The 23349-nt window shown below is 44.3% G+C and overlaps 1 pseudogene; it reads right to left on the reverse strand.

Moving 5' to 3' along the window:
* LOC140203574 (serine/threonine-protein phosphatase 2A 65 kDa regulatory subunit A beta isoform-like) overlaps nt 1-23349 on the reverse strand; it is a 48098-nt pseudogene that overhangs the window by 21853 nt on the left and 2896 nt on the right.

The raw sequence follows: 23349 nt of genomic DNA on the forward strand, positions 1-23349 counted from the left end.
CGCCCAGCTTACAGCATCTCTCTCCTCGCGTCTCCTCTCTCTGTCCCCATCACGCCTTCTGCCCAAAGCCCACGAAAAACAATAGCTTACAGACACACAAGAAAGAATACCATCTATCCCAATTGGTTAGCAAATGAATACAATTCCTGTATCAGTAATTATAACCCAAACAAGCTGCTCTAGAGAACCACTGTCTCAGCAGTTAACAGTACAGATAAGCCATTTTATTAGCCTTGGCAAGTAACATAAAAGAAGAAAGCCTTACATGTCTAATTCAGACACTTGTCCCCTAGCTTCAGATAATTTCAGAGTGATGTCTTCTAGGGTAAATAAAGGAGGGAGCTTCAAACTGTAACTTTGCCTGGACACAATAAAACTTTGCAACTAAAGGCATTTAAAAAAGTGTTTTGTTGGAATTCCATATGTGGCCTTGAGTTCTTCAAAAGACATAAATGAATTGCCATTATAAAGATCAGACACCTTAGCTATGCCTCGGGGCGGCCAAGTTTTAAAACTAGGATCCGCTCTGCCGGGCTGGAGCTATCATTACCAAAGATAGGAGTAAACTGGGATAACTGTGATGTCTCTCCTATTTACGCAAGAGCATCGTGCCAAATCATTGTTGTATTTTTTAAGAAAGGGATTTTAGATTGTGTGACCAGGTTTTTCTTATTTGCTGAATACATATATAGTTCTAGAGGGATATTGGTCAACTGGGATTCCATTGAGACCCAAGGAGGGGAGTGATCCTTAACAAAATAAAACATTCCTGCTCTAATTTGGGCCGCCCAGAAATACCATATAAGATGTGGTAGCTGTAAGCCACCTCTATCATACGGCAGATATAACAGGGAAAGCCTGAGTCTTGGACATCTATTGTTCCAGATGAAATTAGAAAAAAATTTCTTTAATAAATAAAAGAAAGAGTAAATAAGTACATAGGGATTGGATAATTATGTCTGCGGGCAGGAGCAAGCATGAACAAATTAGGATATAAACACCTGCAATGGTTGATACTTAGGCTTATATACAACATTTTGGACCAGTGGAAATGGTCCAGAAGGGTTATATGGAAACTATTATTACCATTTTTCTTAACAACTAATTCCATTACTTAGCCTAATTGGTTAGATTTACCACAGTACATAATTATCTTTTTAAATGTTTATTTTCCTTTTATATCATCTCAATGTGTACTTAAGAATGTATAAATAATTGTAGTTTTATACATATAAAAAAATGGAAAAGGTTATATGTGTGAAAAAAGTACATGATATTTGTGAATTCCTTATCCAAATAAAAATAAAATTAAAAAAAAAATAAATAAAAGAAAGATGATGGAGGAGAAAGTGGGGTAGATTGGAAAGGGTACAGGAACTTCAGTAAAATTGACATTTTTAGAATGTTTATGCATCCAATCAAATTTATGAGCAATTTCGTCCATCTGTTTGTAAGTTGAATAACTGAGTCTGTGAGAGGTTTATAATTAGTTGGGATAATTTTATCAATAGTAGGAGTAATTTTAACACCCAAATAGGTAAACCCTGTTCTGACAAAATGACATCATCCATGTACAGGGCTGTGTGATGTTCTACATCTCCTGTAGTTATTCCTGTTATGTTAGCCTGTTTTCAAATTGGCATAGCAAGTGGCGCAATGGCCAGGATAAACAGGAGGGGAGATAGGGGACAGCGCTGTCTTGTTCCCCGTTGGAGTTTAAAAGATGCCGAAAAAAGCTCGTTAGTTGAAACTTCAGCCTGTGGGTTAGAATATAGAAGCTGTATCTTAGAAATTTTCCCCCTATTCCACTCCACTCTGTCGAAGGCTTTCTCGGCATCCAATGACAGAATAGCGCTATCAGAGCTTCCAGATTTTTCATGAAGTATATTAAGCACTCTTCGAATGTTGTGGAAGCCCTGCCTTCCCTTACAAATCCATTTTGGTCAGGGTGGACCATTTTTGGCAACAGTGGCTCCAGCCTCCAAACGAATACCTTACAGAGAATTTTGAGATCATTGTTCAGATGTGAGATTGACCTATAAGATCCACAAAGGGATGGTGGTTTTCCCGGTTTTAACAGTAGTGTGATTGCTGCCATATTAAGAGAGGAGGGAAGGGATCCAGTGTCAAATGACTCCTGATACATAGAGCTGGTATTAGCTTGGTCTTAAAGATTTTGTATATTTCAATTGGAATTTCCATTGGGCCCAGGAGTTTTCCCTCCCTTCATGTTAGTTATAGCTGCAGACAATTCCTTGGCCTCTAAGTTAAACTCCAGTGATGTCAAGGACGTTTCATCTCGGGGTATAAGTTGTAACAAGTCGAGAAATTCCTTTTGTATTTGTGGAGCTGAATCTGAATATTCTGAGCTGTACAGATCTTGGTAAAATCTCAAAAAAATATTGTTCATTTCCTCTGCGACAACCGTTGTCACCCCCTCATCTGATTGTATGGAGTTTATTGCCCTTTCTGTTTGGATCTGTTTGATGTGCAGGCCAAAGGATCACTTATTATCATGTACAACTCTGAGATTTGTCTTCCCCAGATAGCCATGAAACAAAGAAAAAACATGAAAGTCATTGAATAGCATCATGATCATCAGCCCCCCCAAAACCACCACTCCCTCCACACAGGAAATGGAACAGCAACAACCCCAGCCCACCCCCCGCACAAAAACCAACAGAACATTTTACCCCCAAACACCCTCCCCTCGCACAACAAAATGAAAAGAAACACACAATATAAAAACAGAATATAAAATCCCTAAGTCTGACAAAGTCCGCAGTCCTTAAACAGGGGCCTAAACCTGATGGTCTAAACCAGGGGTTTCCACCCCTGCTTGGTTAATGGTCAATTAAAAAAAAGGTTGGGAGTCCCGAGTCTAAAGTAAGACTACCCATGTCAGTGGGCTACAAGTATAATTGTTACTATCGCACATTTGCTTCTGGTGCAAAAGGAAAGAAGATGTTCAAAGTTATTTCCGTCTTTAAACTAAAGTATCAATTTGATATGGGCAATCATTTCCATTCTGCAAATCATCCATATGGAAGCATTGCTAATAGACTATAAAAACATTTTAGAATAAACCACCCACCAGCAGCCCTGCAAGCAGAGGCATGTACTCGATTATCGCAAGGCGCACTCTCCATTTGGCATCTTCTGCTAATTCTACAATGGCTGGCAGGAGAGACTGTGATAACTGGTGAATTCCAACAACTTCATTCACGCAGTCCAGATTGGAGATAATGTTCAAACGGACCTCAGGGCACTAGGAAGGAAAGGCAATTTTCTGAGTACAGCAAAGGTGAAAAACATTCATACTGCGAACGCTGTCTGACAAACACACTGGCGCTCCCCAGACTCTCTGCTTTCAAAGTATCATCTTGGACATTTATGAAACATTAATCCCACAAAAGAAATATGAATGCTACTTTCACACTTACAGTACTTAGGCACATGCACATCTAGCCAGGGTGCCAAAGACTTTTGCACAGAACTGTACTTGCCAACGTGCAGTGGAGAGCAAGTTTGTAAATCTGGCGGGAGCACAGGATGTTGGGAATGGTGAGAGTGGTGCACCCACGGGAGGGGTGTGGGACAGGTGGCTGAGGACTGCCAGGGGCAGGAGGGGGTGGCGCGAGTGCAGACACACTCAGCCCTGAGAACACTAGCAAGGCCATTTGATTCCAAACAATTGGTCTATTGGTCATTACAGAATGTCTCTCCGGTGCTTCCCGCTCCCTTCCCCCTTTTCCCAACCAAAGAGTCAAAGGTTTGTTTATGATCAAAGCACGTATCCAAATACAACCCTGAAATTTGTCTTCTCCAGATAGCCACGAAGCAAAGAAAGAAGATGAAAGTCATTCAGAGAGAAGCATGAAACCTACACCTCCCCAGCCCTGGTACAAAAAATAATGGCATCCTGATCATCTGATCCCCAAAACTACCCCTCCCTCCACACACAAAACGGAATAGCAACATCGACCCCCCCCAATCCATTCCCCGCACAAAAAACTAACAGAGCATTTTACCCCCAAACACCCTCCCCTCACACAACAAAACGAAAAGAATAAGGCGATGAAGAAAACAGAATATAAAAACCCTAAATCTGAAAAAGTCCACAGTCCATAAACACAAATGCAGAACCAGGATATCATCCTACGCTATCACCGACATTCACCAAAAGAGGGGGACAGGGACACAACTCCCCTCTCCCTGCCCCCTTCCCACTCTCAGTCCACATCAGAGACCCATATCAGACATCTGTGAGGTTTATCATCACTCACAGATGTCAAGAAATTTGATTGTTTTTTGCGGCAGCAGCAGCACAGTGCAGTATAAAAGAATTACTACCGGACCGTGCAAAACTCAGACACCCTAGCTATATACACCAGCCTAAGACTTCTGCACAGTACTATACATTATGGTCCAAGTTATGGTCACACGAGCAGCATGCCAGAAATTCGAGAGTCAGTTCGCAGAAGTGAGTGCAGTTGCTTTTATTAAGGAGAAGGTGCTTGGGAAGCTGAAAGTTTTGAAGGTAGTCAAGTCACCTGGACTAGATGGGCTACACCGCAGGGTTCTGAAAGAGGCAGCTGTAGAGATTGGGGAGGCATTAGTAATAACCTTTCAAGAGTCATTAGAATCTGGAATGGTTCCAGAGGACTGGAAATTTCCAAATGTCACTTCACTCTGAAGGGGGGGAGGCAAAAGACATGAAACTATAGGCCCTTCAACCTGACTTCAGTGGTTGGGAAAATGTTGGGAGTCCATTATTAAAGACAAGGCTTCCAGTACTTGGAGGTGCATGGTTTCCTTAAGGGGAAATTACAGGCAGGATAGACAAAGGAGGGTCAGTGGATGTTGTTTACTTGGAGCTTGACAAGATGCCTTAACAAGTTAAGAGCCCATGGTATTACAGAAGATATCCTAGTAAAGATAGAAGATTGCCTGACTGACGAGAAGCAAAGAGTTGCAAATGAAAGGGGCCTTTTCTGGTTGACTGCAGGTGACCATTAGTGTTCCACAGAGGTTGGTATTGTGACCGTTTCTTTTCAAGCAGATGTCAATGATCTGGACAACGGAATTGATGGCTTGGTGGTCACATTTGTGGATGATACCAAGATAGGTGGAGGGGCAGAGATTCTGTAGAAGGACTTGATAGATTGTGAGAATAGCAAGGCAGTGGCAGTTGGAATATACTGCACTGACCGAAAGTGTTTCTGGTAGGTAGGATTCCTCAGCCTTGGACGGCACCCGCTTAGGAGAGGGAAAACCCTGATTTTAAACCTCCGCTGCCTTGCAGTCATGCCCACCCATGGGAAAGGCTTTGGGGGTAAACCCCTAAGGCAGTTTGATGTCGTTTGCAGCTTCACTCCGGCAACCTCTGCGATGACACTGGTGCCGAGCTGTATTGGCGCTTGCCCTTCCCTTCGACAACATGAGTGACGTGGAGAGGGGGAGCCTGCTGCAGGGGCAAGAGCCGGTCCTTCAAACCTTCCTGCCCAGGAGAGGACACAGTCCACCAGAGGCACAAACCCATCATCCCCGGGATCGAAGGGTGCCTACTACCAGAAACGTATGGCCATGCACTTTGGTAGAAGGAGTAAAGACGTGTACTATTTTCCAAATGGGCAGAAAATTCAGAAATCAGACATGCAAAGGCAATTGGGAGACCTCGTGCAGGGTTCCCTAAACGTTATTTTGCAGGCTGAGTTGGTGGTACGGAAAGAAAATGGAATGTTGGCATTCATTTTGAGAGCACTAGAAAAGATATAAGGGTAATGCTGAAGCTTTATAAGGCATTGGTCAGAACGCAGTTGTGGGTATAGTGAGCAGCTTTGGGCCCTTTATCTAAGATGTGCTGGTATTAGAGAGGGTTCACGATGATGATCCTGGGAATGAAACATACAAGAGGAGTGCTTGACGGCTCCGGCTCTGTCCTCGATGGAGTTCAGACGGGAAGGAAGAGGGGTGAATCTCATTGAACTTATGGAATATTAAGAGGGCTAGAACAGAGAGGATGTTTCCTGTGACCGGAGGGCACAGCCTCAGAATAGAGGGATGTCCATTTAGAACAGAGCTGAGAGGAAATTTCTTCAGTGAAAGGGCGGTGGATTTGTGGAATCCATCAACGCTGATGGCTGTGGAGGACGAGTCACTGGGTATATTTAACATGGAGGCTGACAGGTTCTTGATTAGTCAGGGTGTTAAAGGTTACGGGGGAGAAGGCAGGAGAATGGGGCCGAGAGGGTAATAAGCCAGCCATGATGGAATGGCGAAGCAGACACGTTGGGCTGAGTGGCCTAATTCTGTTCCTGAGTCTTAATTGTCCTTTATTGTCCGTTCACTCTCCCGGAGTGCAGGCGAGCTCCTCGGGAGGGCCATGGGAGGAAACAACGGTCATTTTGTGAAAAGCTGCATTTCACAAAAGAAAAACACTTGAATTTCTGCGTTTGAGAAATCTTTCTGCACCTTTGGCATAAATAGATGCAAAATACTAATTACTATTAAATTATCCAACAGTTCAAATCATGATTCGGCAGGCTTTTTTCTTGATTTCATTTCAAACGAACAAATAATTCAAGGCTTGAATTAACAGCTGACAATTTGAAGATGTACACTTGGAATCTGTCAGCTGTGCCTGGAAAATCGAGGCATTTCCGACATTTGGGGAATCTTTTCGGGTGTAGCACATGAAGGGAATCAAGTCTGCAGACATTGGAAATCCAGAGCAATTCACCCAAAACGCTGGAGGAACTCAGCAGCTCAGGCAGCATCTATGGGAATGAGTAAACAGTCGGTGTTTCAGGCCGAGGCCTTTTATCGGGACTGTAAAGGGAGGCGGAAGATGCTAGGATATAAAGGTGAGGAGAGGGGAAGGAGGCCAGCTGGAAGGTGTTAGGTGAGACAGGTGGGTGGGAAAGGTCAATGGCTGGAGAAGAAAGAATCTGAGAGAGGAGAGGAGAAGAGAGTGGACCACAGGAGAGATGGAAGGAGGTGGGGACCCAGGGAGAAGTAATAGACAGGTGAGAAGTAAAAGCTCAGAGCGGGGAATTGAGGAAGGAGAGGAGAGGGGAGAGATTTTTTTTACATTTTTAAAAGTAATCTTAATTCTGTAAAAATAATGAAAGAATGCAAATTTCCATATTAATTTAAAAATCCAGAATTTGCACATGCAACAGTTTTGTTTAAGTTCACGCCAAAATAAACAAGGAACTTGATGGATGGAGAAATAACAGCTCCATCACACCATTAACCGATTCATCTTTAATCCAATATGCACTCAGATTACAAACCAGCTCACATCACTGCTTCTAAAGAACGCACTGCACATTTGCTCTTATCTGAAGCTCTCAAACTAAAAGAACAGTTCGAGAGACTCCGGTGGAAGAAACAGATGTTATTCCATTCATGATTCAGAAAAACATAAGAAATCGGAGCAGGAGTAGGCCATCCGGCCCATCAAGCCTGCCCCGCCATTCAGTAAGATCATGGCTGACCTGTCCATAAACTCAGCTTCATCTACCTGCCTTTTCCCCATAACCCTTAATTCCCCTACTATCTATCCTCTCCAGCCCTTCACCTTTCCCACCCATCACCTGCCTTCAACTCCCCTCCCCTACACACCAACCTTTCCCATCACCTGGTCTACCTATCACCTACCAGCTTGTACACCCCCCATCCTCCCAACCTTCTTATTCTGGCGCCTTCCCCCTTCCTTTCCAGTCCTGACGAAGGGTGTCAGCCCAAGGGTTCATTCCCCTCCATAGATGCTGCCTGACCTGCTGAGTTCCTCCAGCATTGTGTGTGTGTGTGTGTGTATGTGTGTGTGCACGCGTGTGGCTGTGGATTGCCAGCATCTGCAGAATCTGTGATTATCCACTTTAGAATGCTGGACATCACCGCACAGCTTCAAGCAAACGGCAGTTACAATGTTTGTCAACAGGAAAGAAAGCAGATGAACATGGGCCAACTGCTGTCCCCTTCCAGGAATCGATATCAGTGAGAGTAAAAGCCTAGACACATCAGTCTGTGTTGCAACACGTCCCGTTCTGGCACATTTATCCAGATACCTGTATCTCGTGGTGGAGCATGGACTGCTCGTCACCTTCAGCAGATGTACAAGTTCCAGAGACGACAACCAGCTTTTTGATCGCCTAATGAACAATAAGCAACCTTTCCTCAGCACTCTGGACTTGACAACAGCTTCCAAACAGCACACAGAAGAAAGCTCTCCATTGGTGTTTGCCTGATTTCGGTAGGCTAATCAAATATTATCCACGATGGCCACCAGTCACGCAAGGGGTATGTTAAAGTTCGTACTTCATGATAAAATTACCTTATCTTTGAGCTGAGCCAAGACCAGGGGAAGCAGGTGCTCAACAGTGCTGTCCTTGCCCAGGATGGTGGACAAGCCCATAATAACAGAGGCCAGAGCTGACTTCACGTGTTGATTGGTGTCAGACACAAGTTCCTGGAAAAGAAACACAAAAAATGATTAAATGAAAACCTAGACAGATATTTCAGTCAACATGCACAAAATGCTGGAGGAACTCAGCAGGCCAGGCAGCACCTACAGAAACGTCGACTGTACTGTTCCCCATAGAAGCTGCCTGGCCTGCTGAGTCCCTTCAGCATTTTGTGTGTGTTGCTCGGATTTCCAGCATCTGCAGATTTTCTCTTGTTTGTCGTTAGATATCTCAGTCATGATGCCATCCTGCTCTATGTTCTTATGATCCACCTGGTCAGTCATGGATCATTCTTAAATAATTTCTTTTACAGTTTGATATTCTAGTTCATATAAATCATGGAACAGAACCGGCCCTATAACCCACAATGTTATACTTAAATTCCTAATCAAGTGGGCAATCTAATCTACACGATGTCCATATTCTTCCGTTTTCCTCACATTTGTGTGCTTATCTCAACGTCATTAAAAGTCCCCGATATATCTGCCTCCACCATCACTCCAGGCAGCCAACACCATGTTAAAAAACCAGCAACACACACAAGATGCTGGAGGAACTCAGCAGGCCAGGCAGCACCTATGGAGAAAAGGACAGTCGACATTTCTATCCAAAACCCTTCGGCAGGACTCAGCCCTTTGGGAGAGGGGGAGGGAGCAGGAGAGGGGGATGGGGAGGGAGTGGGAGAGGGGAATGGGACAGGAGAGGGGGATGGGACGGGAGAGGGGGATGGGACGGGAGAGGGGGATGGGACGGGAGAGGGGGATGGGACGGGACAGGGGGCAAGATGTGACTTGTGCTTGGACATTGAGCTTTTCCAGTTACAAGCAGTTCAGAGTGATAAAACTTGAATTAAAAGGTGCCCGAGTCCTCGTTTCAGACCCACCCAAAATACTGAGGGACTTTTTCCTGAAGTGAATGAGATGGATTGCTACATTAATTTTAGATAGACTGTATAACCAGCCAAAAATTTGAGAAGGCATATTACCTTAACATACGGCAAGATGTGACATATTATGACAGTCTCCCTGCAATCTACTGGCAAGTTTTCACAGAAATCTGCAAGATAGAGTACTGCATGTTAGAGAGTTATTCTCAAACAAATCAATGGAGTCAGAGAAAAGTACAGCACAGAAATAGGCCCTTCAGCCCATCTATTCTGTGCCGATCCATTTAAATTGCCTACTCCTATCAACCTGCATCTGGACCATAGCCCTCAATACCACTACCATCTGCGTACCCATCCAAACTTCTCTTAAATTTTGAAATCGAGCTTGCACGCACCACTTGCGCTGGCAACTCGTTCCACACTCTCACCACAATGATAAATCAATAAAGTTTCACAGATTAAGCAATTGCTGAAAAGCATCTGCCTTAATATTTGTATCTTCTCAGAAGATTGTGGCAAGAGAAAACATACATTCTGAAGCACAATTTAAGTCGCACAAGGAAAAGCAATGCCAGCACCTACAGTGTAAACATCAAGAGTCAGACAGCACAGGTTCAATTCTGGCACATCTGTACGTTCTCCCTGGAGTAAACCCCGAGGGAAAAATCCGGAGCCGGATTCTCCGAGGCAGTCCGACGTTCAGTTCAACGCTGACTGGCAACTCCTGCGAGGCCACTGGTACCAAACTGTATCGGTCTCTGCCGATCCTTTGGATTCATCAGATGCGTGGAGAGGGGGAGCCTGCTACATGGGCAACAGCTTACTCTCCATATCATACTGCCCTGGCTTACGTATCACGTAGACAGCTGCACGTAACATCCATGGTGGACCCTGACCAACGGAGGGCCTCGGGTTAGGCAGTCTGTGGTACAAACGTAAAGAACAGCATTCACTCTTTTTCACAATCTCACAACCTTTCAAGACTCTGCACAAGCAATGAAGTGCACTTTGTAAGGAGCAGCCACCATCGAAACATGAAGTCAAGTGGCACACAATTCCTTTCCATTTGCTGTCATCCAGTTCTGGGATCAGATCAGGATGCCAAAGGGGAGGCATGCTGGCATGCTGTTCTCACTTGGAGAAGTGTCACCTGGATATGTGGTACCACATTAAATAGAGTCATAGCAAAGCACAGCGCAGAAAAGGCCCTTTGGCCCCTCTCGTCCATTCTGAACAATTCAAACTGTCTACTCCCATCTGCCTGCAGCAGGACCATAACATCCCCCCCGCCCCATATCCGTACTATCCATGTACCTATTCAAACTTCTCTTAAATATTGAAATCAAAACTGCATGGTCCACTTGTGCTGGCAGCTCGTTCCACTCTCATGACCCTCTGTGTGAAGAAGTTTCCCCTCATGTTCCCATTGAACTTGTCACCTTTCACTCTTAACCCATGACCTCTGGTTGTCGTCCAACCCAACCTCAGTGGAAAAAACTTGCTTGCATTTATCCCATCCATACCCCCCCCATAATATTGTACCTCCATCAAATCTCCTCTCAATCTTCTGCATTCTGAAGGATACAGTCCTAACCTATTCAATCTTTCCTTCTAAGTCAGGTCCTCCAGACCAGGAAACATCCTTGTAAATTTTCTCTGCATTCTTTCAACCTTGTTTACATCTTTCACAGGAGTTCAAAGTTCAGGGGTGTCCAGGGAAGGGGTCGCACCTCTGGTGAAGGGGCTTGTCGTGTCCATTCCGGGGCAGCTCACTCACTTTTGCTCCCCACCGGACACTCATCTCTCCCCTGTGGCTGCAAGCAGCCATTTGCACGTGACAGCAGTCTCATACTCCGCTGAGATTCGGACAAGCCAGTCCTAGCACGCAAAGTCAGCCTCAGCGGACTGGGTGGGTGCGATCTATAGTAAAGCCCAACAGCCATGAAGGTGGCTCTGCATCGCGCTGTGGAGAACGAGGGGCATGAAAAGGCACAGAAAGCGTCCTGGTCATCCACTGCAAACAAGAAGACCCCAGTTTCTTCTGGCGCTTGTTCATACCACTGGACCCGGACTTCTGAGGCCAAGAGAGTGGAACTGCCACAGTACAAAGGCTTTTCCATTTTGAAAACTCTCCCGCACAGGTTTCCTGTCATCGTCGGACAAAATGTGCAACCACCATGCGTACTATACACAACCTTGACATTTGTCTCCTTACAGGCAGCCACAAAGCAAAGGAACCCAACAGAACCTATTAAAAACAGAAAACCATCAATCACACAATGCGCAGGAAAAAAAGACAAATTGTGCAGACAAGAAACAGAAGTAAATAATGTTCAGGACTGCACTGCAAAATGCCAGGTTGTACAGCTGGATCAAAGGCCTCGTCTCCACTAGGAAAGTTACAGGCACAGATTGCAGTGTCATTGCCCAGAACAAGAGTCTATTACTAAAGTAATTGATAGTTGTTTCTGCTGCCAGAAAGTTGTCACTGTGCTTCAGCAACAACATCTTAACCGGATGGAAAAGACAAGAATGAGAATTCCCAACCAACCTTTAACATTGTTGGCCCCAGCTGCTCGCACTTCAGCCTCACAATCTTTCAACAGGTTTTGGAAAGCAGGAACCAGATCATTTTCCGCAACTTCAGGACCCACGGTTTTCTGAAGCTTTAAAGGCAAGAGAAACTGAATGAGTAACAAAGATAGAGCGGGTTTCAATAGCAGCAATCTCTGCATTAACACGTGAACAGAGGAATCACAAAGACAACACCATCTTTCTTTTCCACGCTCGTCTCGCTGCTGCCATCAGGTAGAAGGTGCAGGAGCCTCAGGACCCACACCACCAGGTTCAAGAACAGTTACTACCCCTCAACCATCAGGTAGAAGGTACAGAAGCCTCAGGACCCACACCACCAGGTTCAAGAACAGTTATTACCCCTCAACCATCAGGATCTTGAACTACAGGGGATAAGTACACTTAATCGATTGAGATGTTCCCACGAGCAATGAACTTACTTTAATTACTCTTTATCTTGTTATTTCATACTCTTGTTATTTATTGCTATTTATTTATATTTGCATTTGTACTTTATCTTTTATTGATCCTGTTTACAGTTACTATTCTATAGAAATTGCTGAGTATGCCCACAGGAAAATGAATCTCAGGGTTGTATGTGGTGACATGTATGTACTCTGAAAATATGAACTTCAAAATTAAAAATCTGAACTATACTTTAGCTACAGACTTCATTGCAAGATTAGTTTATACGTGATCTTGAGCATAGAAAGTGCCTTTTGTGATGGTCTGTCATTAGCAATGATAGCAGAACTTTATAAATACAATAAACTCCGTACCGTTCTAATGCAATTGTTTTCCAATAATGGGTTGGTGCCAATTTCACAAGTGCTCTGGCAACCTTTATCTTGTTCTGGCATATTTCCCCTTCCTTTCCAGTCCTGATGAAAGGTCTTGGCCCAAAACATCGACTGTTTATTCACTTCCACAGATGCAGCCTGACCTGCTGAGTTCTTCCAGCAATTTTGTGTGTGTTACCTTATATGGAGCTTATTTTTCAACATGGGTTAGTTATCTAATAAAGACAGACAATATAACGTCTTTGCCTGTTCCAGGGGTAATAATCCTAAACTGATCAAATGGCTGTGTTTTCTGTGTGCTTTTGAACACTGGTCCATCTGTAATTTGCTTTAATTTTCGATCAGGTTTACAGTTTTGAATTATGTAATTTTATCATGGGTGGCGGGGTGGAAATACATCTCTACCAAGAGAGGTGTAAGGCATTCCTTCCCTCCGCTAGCCTGCAGGTCACCCTTGGGCAAGGTGTAGCACCTGCTTAGCCAACCCACCCCCCAATCAGGGTCACGTGAAGCTATGGGGTAAGAGGAAAGAAACCCAGAGAAATGTTGCCATTGTGTTCAGATGTTTATCAATGAGTGGATACCTCATGCTCTGGTAAAGAAATAAATGAGTGGGGAGAAAAAGGGAATGGTCAGATAAATGGTGTCCATTTAGAAGCAGCATTCTTTAGTGTTACCCAGGTAAAACAGCTGTAATGATCTATCCTTGATAGTATATCCACAGATAAACCAGCTGCTTCAGTACAGATTTTACACTCGTACAGAACAGAAAGATTTAATCTCAATGCTTTGGGTGGGACCGGATTTTCCTGGCCTAAAGAGACGGAATTTTAAATTTTTAAAGAAAGGCAAAGTTGAGAAAATATTGTCGTTGATGGCTCTGAATCCGAAAGTATGGTACACAGACAATAACGTGAGCAATTGTAATCAGCTAATTTCTCAGGTCAAAAAACACAACTAAATAATGTTATTTAATGATTAAATAATGTTTCTTAGTTGTTAAATAATGTTAAACTGATCGTTAATGTTTGCAATTAACCTGTGTAGGCAATGTGCCTTTATTTTGAGGATTTGGATTACATTGTGGTGAGAAAAGCACAGAGATTTCAGTTGATCCGAGTGTTTTCCCAGGCTGGGAAAGCCTAAGACTAAAGGGCATAGATTTAATTGGAGACACAGAACACAACAAGCTGTGCCGGCCCTTCAAACTGCACCGCCAGTAAGCCACCAACTTGTGCAACAATCTACAATGACCCTTTAACCTACTAACCGGAATGCTTTTGGACTGTGCGAGGAAACTGGAGCACCAGGAGGAAGCCTGAGGCAACAAGTTTTGTACTCAGAACAAAGACCATCTGGTTCAAAAACTATAAACACACAGGAGATTCTGCAGATGCTGGAAACCCAGCACAAAATACTGGAGGAACTCAGCAGGCCAGGCAGCATCTATGGAAATGAAATAAACAGTCGCTCTTTCAGGCTGAGACTGCTCTTCAGGGCTATAAATCTGCCGATGACACAACTATTGTTGGCAGAATTTCAGATGGTGACAAGGAGCCGAAGAGGAGTGAGATAGATCAGCTGGTTGAGTGGTGTGGCAACAATCTGGCACTTGTCAGTCAGACCAAGGAACTGATTGTGGACCACAGGAAGGTGAAGTTGAATCACCACCTCCCTACACCATACCCGGTCTGTGTGAAGTCAGCAGTGGGAACGAACCAGCAAAGTCCAGTCCATCAAAATTTTAATTAAATTAATTAATTCATGCACTACATCACAAAATTTACCACAATGACAGTAAGACCAAGGAACTGATTGTGGACGTCAGGAAGGGGAAGTCAAGGGAACACACATCAGTCCTAATCAAGGGGACTGTGGAAAGGGTGAGTAGTTTCAAGTTCCTGAGTGTCAAAGTCTCTGAGGATCGTCCTGGCTTTTCAACCTTTCGGCTCATTTTTAAACAGAACTGAAGTTCCCCTTAACTTCCTCCAGTCAAAAGTGAAAAATATCAGTGTCATCAACCTGTGCACGTGCTGAATCCCCAGATCCCTGGCACTATGCCAACAAGTTTGTTCTAAACCCCTGTCACAGGATTATCCTTCAGATACACTGAAAAAGATCTGAGCTCAATTCAGACCAACTTTGTTCTATTTCAGATCCATGTTTAAAAACAGGCTAATTAAATGAATCTGGAAAGAAATCTCAGCACCTTTTGGCATGTCAGTCAATTATATTAAAAATACGCAGGTGCTTGATTTAATGATTTTTTAAAACTATATTAGACGAACTGATCGTGTTTTCATGACTTTTGACAGAATCAGAAGGGATTCCAGCTGGAACAGAAAACTTAAGGACTAGTTTTAAAACATAAATGCACCATATCATCATACCAAAGAGATGCATTTTGTGCTTTAGCAATAACACGTACCTCAGAAAATTTGTCTGCCACCACATAGCGAACTCGCCAGGATTCATCGTCCATTGCCTGCCGGAGGGTTGGCATCACCAACGTTTCCAGGTCTTCCTGGGGCAGCAGCTGGGCTATGCTCACACAAGCCTCAACTGCCAACAGCCTCACTGAATCCTGTGAAAAAGATGTTCAAACCGGGTTTGAGCTGGTTCTTCATTAAAAAACAAAATTAATTTACTGAAGTTTACATTAGGAAGAACTAATCTCATCAAAAAAATCATAAAAATAAATACTGACAATTTTACAATTGTTTCCCAGATGCTATCCGTTCAGATCACCTAGAAAGTAGCAACAGGTTTCATTACTTTGCAATGTGTGCTGGAATCTTCCCAGGATACAAGTACTGGAGTGTATCAACATGCAACCTTTGATGGAAGCATTCCTTGGATTAGTATATTAGCAAATGTCATGACAGTGCAAAAATTTATTGATAAATCAATTTTCTTTCTCCTGCTCTTGAAGCACCATTCTCTGCTGAGTGAATCTTCAAGCTAATCACCCAAGTGGTCACTTTTCACCGTAGGATGTAGGAGCTGAATTAGGCCATTTGGCCCATCGAGTCTGCCCTGCCATTTCATCATGGTTGATCCATTTCACATTTAGCCCAATCTCCTGCCTTCTCCCCATATCCCTTCATCGAAACACGGAAATCTACAGCACTTTACAGGCCATCCGGCCCCAAAGTTGTGCAGACCAGGTAACCTACTCGAGAAACTGCCTAGAATTTCCCTACCGCATAGCCCTCTATTTTTCTAAGCTCCATGTACCTATCTAAGAGTCTCTTAAAAAACCCTACTGTATCCATCTCTACCACCTTTGTTGTCAGTGCATTCCACACACCCACCACTCTCTAGGTGAGAAACTTACCTCTGATGTCTCCCTTATACCTACTTTCAAGCACCTTAAAACTATGCCCCATCATGTTAGCCATTTCAGCCCTGGGAAAAAGCCTCCGGCTATCCACACGATTAATACCTCTCATCATCTTATATGCTTCAACCAGGTCACTTCTCATGCCCTGACTAATCAAGAATCTATCAACCTCTCTGCCCTGAATATACCCAATGACTTTGCCTCTGTGACAATGAATTCCACAGATTCTCTGGATAAGGAAATCCTTCCTCATCTCCATTCTAATTGGATAAACCTCTGCTCTGAGATTGCTTCCTCTGGTCTTAGGCTGTCCCACCATAGAAAACATCCTCCCCATATCCACTCTACAGGCCTTTCAGTATTTGACAGGTTACAATGAGATCCCTCCCCCTCATTCTTCTGAATTCAAATGAGTACAGGCACAGAGCCATCGAATGCTCCTCGTACGACAAGCCTTTCAATCCTGGACCTTTCAATCACTTTCGTGACCCTCCGTTGAACCCACTCCTGTCTTGGCAAACCCTCTGTTAGATAAGGGGCCCAAAACTACCTTCAATATTCCAAGTGAAGCCTTATAAAATGTGAACATTACATCCTTGTTTTGATACGCTAGCCATCATTGGTGGGGTCTGAACCTGGAGCAAGTGTGAACATCTCCTTGGCTACAGATGTGAAGGTTTATTTCCAGGAGTCACTGGACAGTAACCAGAAGAGAAGCTTACTCAACACCAAGGAGCACACGTCCAACCGTTAACCAGAAGCTAGGTGAGGGTCAAAGTGTCCATCACAGCTCCCCTTCAGCGTACCATTTCTGTACGACTCTGGCTCCTTAGTACAGGAGAATACTGCGGACTGTGTCAAGCCTTATGCCCGGGATACTTTAGGTTGGAGGAATATGAAAGGACACACACTGATTAAACAGTTCACTCTTCAGGCAAAAGCCTCAAGATAACCACCTTCTTGGAGGAGCATCTCCAGCTGGAGTACTGGAATGGTGTAATCATGCCGATAGATTGACAGGCACCGCTTCCATCTACTGTGGACAAAGGAAGTTTATAAAGCAGGGGCTCCCAACCTGGGGCCCCTCGGTTGATGGTAGGGGGTCGATGGCGTAAAAGAGGGTTGTGAACCCCGGTTACAAAGGTGAACAGATGGTGCAGACTACGACAACAGAAACTTTGCAAGCAGGAACTGGCATTAACAAGGCGTAGCATACTGAGTACATAGCCGTATTAACCGGATGCAACTCAGTTCTTTGCCACGGACACACCATCCATACTAATCTTTCCCACCTCCAGCTCACCCATACAGTAAAATGCAAGCGGTAATGTGGGGTGGGGGGGAATTCCTCCAGTGAGCGGAATGACAGACAGCCTGTTACCGGAATGAGCCAAGTGCTCTCTGTTATTTCACACACTGCCATGACGTGTGGGATACAGAGGCTCCTCAGTACAAGCAATTGATACACATGTGAGTTAAAGCCAAGGTGACAGCAGCAGCTTCAGCAAGATAAATCATGACAAGCCATGGGGAATAAGATCACCTTTCTTCACTATAATCCACGCTTCCCTCATCCACGTCACCTGCATTCCCACCCCACAAGCCTTTCCAGCGCATCAGTGTCTGTAGCCCCCACCACCCACAATAGACTCCTAGACTAATCTCAATCCTCTGCTATCTGCAAGGGGCCTCTGCCACTAATCACACCCCCCTTCCCCCACCCCACCCTTCAGGGTTCCACGCCACTCATTCATCCTCGCCGCTCTCCCCGAAAGCAAGACAAGGTCTACACTCGCCCATTTGCCTCCGTTCAGGGCTGCAAACAGTTCTTGCAGGCGAAGCGGTGCTTTCCTCTCGGGGCTATTCGCTGTATCTGGAGCTCCTGCCGTGGCCTCCTCGACATCGGAGGACCAACACAGATGGGGTTGGGGGCGGTTCTTCATCGAGCACCTTCTCTGGGTCCGCTGCGACAGCCGGGGTATCCCAATGGCCACCCACTTCAATTTGACTTCCCGCTGCCACTCCAGTGTCTGCTCTACAACTACATACCTGCTCATCAGAAGCCAGGGAAGTGAAGAGGGGTATAATGTCACTTTTCAAAAACTCCAGCTCCACAACCTTTGCAAATTCACCTAACTTTGATGCTGCTGCCTGGCGGACCACTGGTGTGTCATCTGAGCACAAGCTGTGAAAAAGTCTGCAGAAAAAATAAAATTAAAGGTGACATAGGAGTAGTCGCCCATTGATGCAGAACTTAACAATTCGCAAGCAGAAATACAAGCATTAAAAATTGACATTTTTGCAATTAATGTTTCTAAATCAGAAGCTAGTAAAATATTTTGCTAAACCCATCATCATTATGTGCTGTGTCATATGCTATGGGTGGTCACGGTCTTTCCATGACCCTGATTGTTCTCTGTAAAGTTTTCTACAGAAGTGGTTTGACATTTCCACCTTCTGGGCAGTGTGTGTCTTTTGAAGGTGGGTGACCCCCAGCCCATTATCAATACACTTCAGAAACTGTCTACCTGGCGTCAGGGGTCGCATAACCAGGACTTGTGATCTGCACCGGCTGCTCATCCACCACCTGATCCCATGGCTTCACCTGACCCTGATCGGGTGGGGGCGGGGGGGAGGGGTCGGTGGTATCGAAGCAGGAGCTACACCTTGCCCAAGGGTGGCCTGCAGACCAGCAGGAGGAAGCCTTTCACCTCCTTTGGTAGAGACGCATCTCCACCACACCATCCAAAAATCCAATATTTGTGGTATTCAGATTTTATCCTGAGAAATACTTCAAGATCGCAACAGAATATAGAAATTTACAGCACATTACAGGCCCTTCAGCCCACAATGTTGTGCTGACCACGTAACCTACTCTAGAAGCTGCCTAGAATTTCCCCACCATACAGCCCTGTCTTTTTCTGAAACAACTGACTGTGTCTGAAAGTTTACACAAATGACACCACAAAAAATTTTAATTCAGGGAGTAAAGCGGCTGGAAGTGAACCCCAGATATGGGACTCCTGCACTTGGAGCAGAACAGAGCCATTGGTTGTGGACTGCAGGGGCACACAGTTACCAAAGCAACCTTCTCGTCCGACAAAACTCAAACACCTCCGAACAGGTGAAATCCTCTGCGCGCCAGATTAATCAAAATGGCCCTGAAGCAGAGCAACAGGCTTGACAAGACACGGCTCTCAAAAAGAGCACGCCTTTGTAAATGACAAGGCCACTTCAACCCCACAGCCGAGAGTAAGCGATGAGCACCACTCCACTATGATGCACCTCGGATTTTGCTCCTTCCTCACTAAAAACACACAAAAAACCTTCAGTTTATGTCATTAAAAACAAAAATGCCACACTTTCTGTGCTATTTTGGGGCTGATTATTCTCTAAACTAGAAACTTCTACCCACTCAGTTAAAACAAGGTCCTGTCCACCATGGTGGTAGCATCTTATCGCCAATAAAACCAAATTATACCGAAATTGGGTGGCAGGAAGGAAATACGTCCCTGCCAAAGGAGGTGTAAGGCACTCCTTCCCTCCACTAGCCTGCAGGTCACCCTAGGGCAAGGTGCAGCACCCGCTTAGCCTCCCCGATCGGGACTACGTGAAGCCGTGGGAGCAGGTGGTGGACGGTTGTATGAGCAGCAGGTGCAGATCTCAACTCCTGACACTGACACCAGGCAGACAGTCTCGGAAGCGTATTGATAATGGGCTGGGGGTCACCCGTCTTGTAAAGACACACGCTGCCCAGAAAGAAGGAGATGGCAAACCACTTCTGCAGAAAACTTCGCCAAGAACAATCGTGTCCACGGAAAGACCCACGATCGTCCACACCATACGACACGGTACATAATGAGCGATACTACAGGATGTAGATTTTCTACAATAATACTGTAATACTCCTAGCTAACTTCTATCATGTTCATCTGCAGCATTCTAAAGGAGGAAAGTACTTACTGACGCAGCTCGGTCTTTACAGAGCTGGATACCCGAGGGTAGCAGACACTGAAAAGGCTGCATGCCGAGGTCCTGGACGTGAACCAGTCACCACAAGTCAGGCGCTTGACCAGTGGCACAAAGTGGACTTCTAGGTCTGCAGGAGAGTGCTCGTGGGAGATGGCTCACAGTGAATCGATGGCTTTATCTCGTACTACCGATTTTTCCACCGTTGCCAGGTTCTCCAAGGGAGGCTGATTAGTGGGAAAGAATTAAACTGAAACACATCTTCTTTTTACTCTACTTCTAAGAAACACAATATTTAGAAACAATCTTTAAGATAAATTCTTAAATTGCTGAGAATTAGGAATTCTCATAAAGAACATGAGACAGAGAAACATTTAAAGGTAGAACAATATAGAGCCGTGCTGGAGGACAAAACACAAACTACCAAAAACTGTATAAATCAAAGGACATATTTTCTCAATCACAGAAATTCCCAAGGTTCCTAACCAGAAAACACTGTACTAATATTAAATGGAAATTACACTGTCATGTTCCTAATTATCAGTAATTACTATTTCATCTTCAAATTAAGTACCAATAATTGCTCATCCTATGAGGTTTTAATATGCAAATAAACATGAAGCTGCCTGTCATAATAATTTTGCCAAAGTTTGAGGGAAGTCCATGGTCATCCACTTTGTTAGAAGAAATAAAAGTGTAAACTACATTCTAAATTGGGAGAAAATTCAAGAATCCGAGGTGCAAAGGGACTTGGGAGTCCTCGTGCAGCATTCACTAAAGGTTAACTTGCAGGCTGAGGAAGGCAAATGCAATGTTAGCAGTCATTTCGAGAGGACTAGAATATAAAAGCAGGGATGTAATGTTAAGGTTTTATAATGTATTGGTGAGTCATCATTTAGAGTATTATGAGGAGATTTGGGCCCCTCATCTAAGAAAGGAGGTGCTGACATTGTGTGGAGTTTCAAGGAGATTCACAAAAATAATACTGGGAATGGAAGGCTTGTCACGTGAGGAATGTTTGATGGCTCTGGGCCTGTACTCGCTGGAGTTCAGAAGAATGAGAAGAGACCTCATTGAAACCTATCAAATGTTGGAAGGTCTGAACAGAGTGGATGTGGACAGGATGTTTCCTATGGCAGGGGAGTCTAAGGCTAGAGGACGCAGCCCCAGAATAGAGGGATATCCTTTTAGAATGAAAATGATGAGGAATTTCTTTAGCCAGAGGGTGGTGAATATGTGGAATTCTGTGCCACAGGTGGCTGTGGAGGACAAGTCATTGGGTATATTTAAGGCAGAGATTGATAGGTTCTTGATAGGTTCATGGCATCAAAGGTTACTGGGAGAAGACTGGGCAGTGGGGCAGAGGAGGGGAAAAAAGGATCAGCCATGATTGAAAGACAAATTGATAAGACTCTTGATTAATCGCAGCATGGAAGGATACAGGGAGAAGGCAGGAGATTGGGGCTGAGAGGGGAAAATGGATCGATGGGCCAAATAGCCTAACTCTGCATCTATATCTTATGGAACTATTCAAACAACTGTGCCCACGTCTCAGTTTAGAATTGCAGGCATCACAGGGGCTCCGAGAAAACGCTTCTGAATTGCTATTTTCTGTAATACAAAGTCACGCCATCTCAGCGTTCTTCACGAAACACTGCTAAAAGTTTGTGATATTTTATATACAGCCCCCACCCACACATGTGCAAATTGGATTCCTTACGTAAATGCTTTAAGAATTCTCTGCCTGTACTCGCAGGTAATTTTACACAAAAAGAAAACATTTTTGAAAGGAGTATCAATACAAAAAGAACGTACACACTCTATACGCAACATACTGACGCTGGAATGTCTAATTTGGAACCACTGCAAACAATAAAGTAAAACATGGAACAGTACAGTACAGAAACAGGCCATTCAGCCCACAATGTTGTGCTGAACCAGCTAAAAAGAAAATCAAAAACCACCAAGAACTAATCCCTCCTACCTGCACAATGTCCATCTCCCTCCATCTTTCTCATACCCATGTCCCCATCCAAAAATCTCTGAAAAGCCTCTACCATCATATCAGTCAATGTATTCCAGGCATCCACCACTCTGATGGTAAAAAAACTTACCCCTCACATCCCCCTTGAACCTACCTACCCACTCTCACCTTTAATGCATACCTCTGGTATTAGACATTTAAATCCTGGGAAACAGATACTCCTCTCTACTTTATCTATGCACATACTCCTCATAATCTTACAAACCTCTAGCAGATCTCCCCTCGGCCTCCAGCGCTTCAGAGAAAACAACATAAGTTTATCCAGCTCTCATGATCGCATGTCCTCTAAACCAGGCAACATTCTAGCGAACCTCTTCCGCATCGACTCCAAAGCCCCAACATCTTTCCTATCGTGGGACAATCAGAACTGCATGCAGTACTCCAGACGTGGCCCACCCAGAGTCTGATAAAGTTGCAGCACTTCCTCTAAAGCAGGCAGCATCCTGGTTAAACCTCATTGATCGAGCTACTTTGGTGGTTTCATAAATTGATTTCATTATTTTAATTCCGAATTGTCCTATGATGAACTGATCACTGAAAATCATTTTAATTTGATCTATGCCCTGTAGTAGACTGAGGCCCTCGTTATTTAATTTCAGAATCTTGTTCCCCATTATGGGTAGTTAAAAACAATACAAGTATGTTATTTTAAATAAATATTTAATGCATAGGATCATTGCATCTGGGCATTAAAATCTGTGTTTTGTTTCCCCCGGTTGGGCTCATGTTGAACGGATATTTGGTCAATACAGAGCAGAGGTTTCAGTGTTTGGGGGACGGTATCAGTCCGTGTAGGTTTTCCAACAGGCTGCGCAGGTGAACCTGGATCAGGGGTAGAGTAACTACACTTCACTGTAGCAATTCTCAATGATACACCCCTCCAATATTTCAACCAGGTCCTGAAGAAGGGTCTCGGCCAGAAACATCGACCGCTTACTCTTTTCCACAGGCGCTGCCTGAGCTGCTGAGTTCCTCCAGCATTTTGTGAGAGTTGCTTTGGATTTCCAGCATCTGCAGACTTTCTCGTGCCTACAAATATGTTGGGGTGGCACAAAGCCTCATCTGCCTCAAAGATTTTATTGCAAACAATAAAAGCAGAGAGGGTTCTGTATGTGTCCGTTTTCCCCCTCATACATGCAACCCATCATAACAAAGAAAGATTACAGGGACATTGCCGGGTGTGGAGGACCTGAGTTATATGGAAAGATTGAATATGTCAGGACTTGTTTTTAACTTGGAACATAGAAGATTGCTAAGAGATA

The sequence above is a fragment of the Mobula birostris genome, chromosome 10, assembly GCF_030028105.1.
Source record: "Mobula birostris isolate sMobBir1 chromosome 10, sMobBir1.hap1, whole genome shotgun sequence".
Taxonomy (NCBI): domain Eukaryota; kingdom Metazoa; phylum Chordata; class Chondrichthyes; order Myliobatiformes; family Myliobatidae; genus Mobula; species Mobula birostris.